The sequence below is a fragment of the Hevea brasiliensis genome, chromosome 6, assembly GCF_030052815.1.
Source record: "Hevea brasiliensis isolate MT/VB/25A 57/8 chromosome 6, ASM3005281v1, whole genome shotgun sequence".
Lineage (NCBI taxonomy): Eukaryota > Viridiplantae > Streptophyta > Magnoliopsida > Malpighiales > Euphorbiaceae > Hevea > Hevea brasiliensis.
This window is the reverse complement of record NC_079498.1, coordinates 10,360,067-10,362,850: the sequence shown is the minus strand read 5'-3', so window position 1 is coordinate 10,362,850 and position 2,784 is coordinate 10,360,067.

Sequence of the window (2,784 nt, the reverse complement as noted above, 5' to 3'; positions counted from 1 at the left end):
ATTCTTGTGTTTTTCCATGTGGAAAGTATTGTGTAAGAAATGCATTAGTGAGTTACTCCTAATTTGTAATTAAATTGTGCGATAGAGAATTAAGCCAATCCAATGCCCTATCTTTCAAAGAGAATGGAAATAACTTCAACCTTGCTGCATCATCTGATACTCCAGGTTACTTTTGCATATCGCAAATCATAACAAACTTCTTAAGATGAGTTTGAGGTTTTTCTTAAGGATGACCTCCAAATTGAGAATTTTGAAGGATTTGTAGCACTCCAAAATCCATCTTGTAGCTATTTGCATCTATCCTTAGTCTTGCAATGCTTTCTCTCAAATCATTAAAGTGAGGGAATGCATGATCCATCATACTTCCTCTACGCACATTAGCATTGATAACTTCTTCTCCTCAAGCTTCATTTTCATTATTTTGATTATTTCCAGCACTATCACCACTAATTCTAACTCTTTCTTCAGCCATTTCTGGTTCAATTTTAGCTGCTCTCAAAGCTTCTTTTATTCTTCTAGTCTCTTTCTTGTTGGCTCTATAAAACTTCTCAATTTCAGGATTATATAAGAGAGATGTGTCACTTGTGTTTTTTGCTCTTCTCATAAAAGATCAAAAAGTACCTAAAAAGAATAAACAAAAACAAAGTGAAAAGATAATATAAAAATAAAAATCTAGAATAACTAAAACAACAAAAACTTCAATCTTAAACAAATAACTCCTCGGCAACGAAGCTAAAAACTTCATGTTGCCCAACTGCAAGTGCACGGGTTGCACAAGTAGTATAGATAAGATATCGTTCCCTTGAAGAGTTATGTTAATGATTAAATTTTCGATATAAAATTATCTAATTCTAGCTAAATTTAAACTAAAAAGTAGTTAAAGGAGGAGTTTAGGAATTAAAGGGTATAATTGCAAATTCAACTAAGAAATAACCTAAATGGGTTATTCAGCTATGATTATAGGCAATAGATTCAACAAAATAAAATGAGGCAAGAATTAAAATATTAATGAAATATTAATCAATCAAAATCAACTAACAATCAACAATAATAATAATAATGCGATTCTAGAGTTTAAGGGTTCATATTCAAGCTATTTTGGAAATATAAATTGATTATCCAAACACATGGAAATTATTGATTTCAAGGAGATTAATTTTTAAATCCTTTGAATACTCTTTTGAGTGAGACAAAGAGTATCTAATTAAATCAATCCTACTTTCGTGGAGTTGAAATTAACTAAAACCCATTAGGTTTCTTAATCAATCTGTTAATCCTCTTAATTCTTAGTATATTTCTAGATCTAAGTTAATTAAGTCTAATTTCTTAATTATCTATCACAAGGTCTTCTCCTTTCGGTGCTTTAACCAAGGATTATGAACAATACTTAATGGGATCCTACACTAAGCATGTCATTAGGCACACAAGAAATGGATGAAACCACATAAAAATCATAAAATATGGACTACCCAACTAAAATCCACAAAATATATTAAATATTACATACCCAAACTCCAAAATCTTAGAAAAACTACTCACTATCTATATTTAATGCAAAGAATTCTAAGCAAATTAGGCAATAAATCTGAAAAATAAACTAAGAACTAAGAAACCCAGTAAAAGAAATGTAGAAAATCATGAAGAAAAGAAAAAGATTCTAGACCTGGTCTAGAAATGGAAGAATGTTGGTTGCTGCTTCCTTTTCCTTCCTTTTATGTGTCTTCCCCCTTTACTTCTTCGAGCCAAAATGAGGTAAGAGTCCTTATATATATTATCTGACAAAAGCCCTAAAAATGGTATGTGTGAGGTAACAATTCATGTGGGAGAATCTCTTTTTTAGCTCATTTATGAAGATGTGCACAGGTTATGCAAAATCTTGTGCAAATTTGACAGTTTCTAGAGGCTTCCTGTGAGGTTGCACAAGATGTGCAGGTTACTTGTGCAAATTTTTGCAAGCTTTAAAGTCCTCTGTGAAAGTGCACAACCGAGCTGCACAAGTTATGTGCAGCTCGGTTGTGCAAGTTTTGGCAAGTTGGGGCATTTTTCCATGAAGCTGCATAAGGAGTTGCACAAGTTATGCAGTCGGTTGTGCAAGTTTCAATCATTTAGAAATTCCTTCCATGAAGCTACACAAGAAAAGGCGTGAAAGTGTACAAGCTTTGTGGCACGTTGTGCAGATTTTGGCAGGTGCAAGATTTCTTTCGTGAAGCTGCATAGGGGGCCTGCATTAACTGTGCAGCATGTTTTTGTGGAAACCCATATATATTTATTATTTATTATTATTTTATTTTAATTAGCTAACGATAATTTAATATATTTATAAAAATATATATATTTTATTGGATGGTCTACTTATTTATTTTTAGATATATATCTATTATTTTTGAAATTAAATATATATATCTGCAATCTCAACAACCTAGTTCAATAATAACTCTTATCCCATTCTACACCTAATAGAACTCTTGAAATATATATATACCCTAATCATCTCTTCTGCTAAACTTTGCTCTCAAAACCTGTTTGTCACCTCCTTTTTCTATCAAATACTTTCATCAAGTATTTTCATTATCTTTTAAATTATTATTATTATTATTATATATATATATATATATATATATATATATATATATATATATATATAAATTTACTATTTATAATCTGATGTGCGCAGAGAATCCCTAAATTTTTACTTCTCTATTCATCACCTTCGATTCTGTTTTTAAGATAAAAATTCTCATTCTTTATTCAATAATGGGTGAATTTGATTTTATTTTCTTTCAT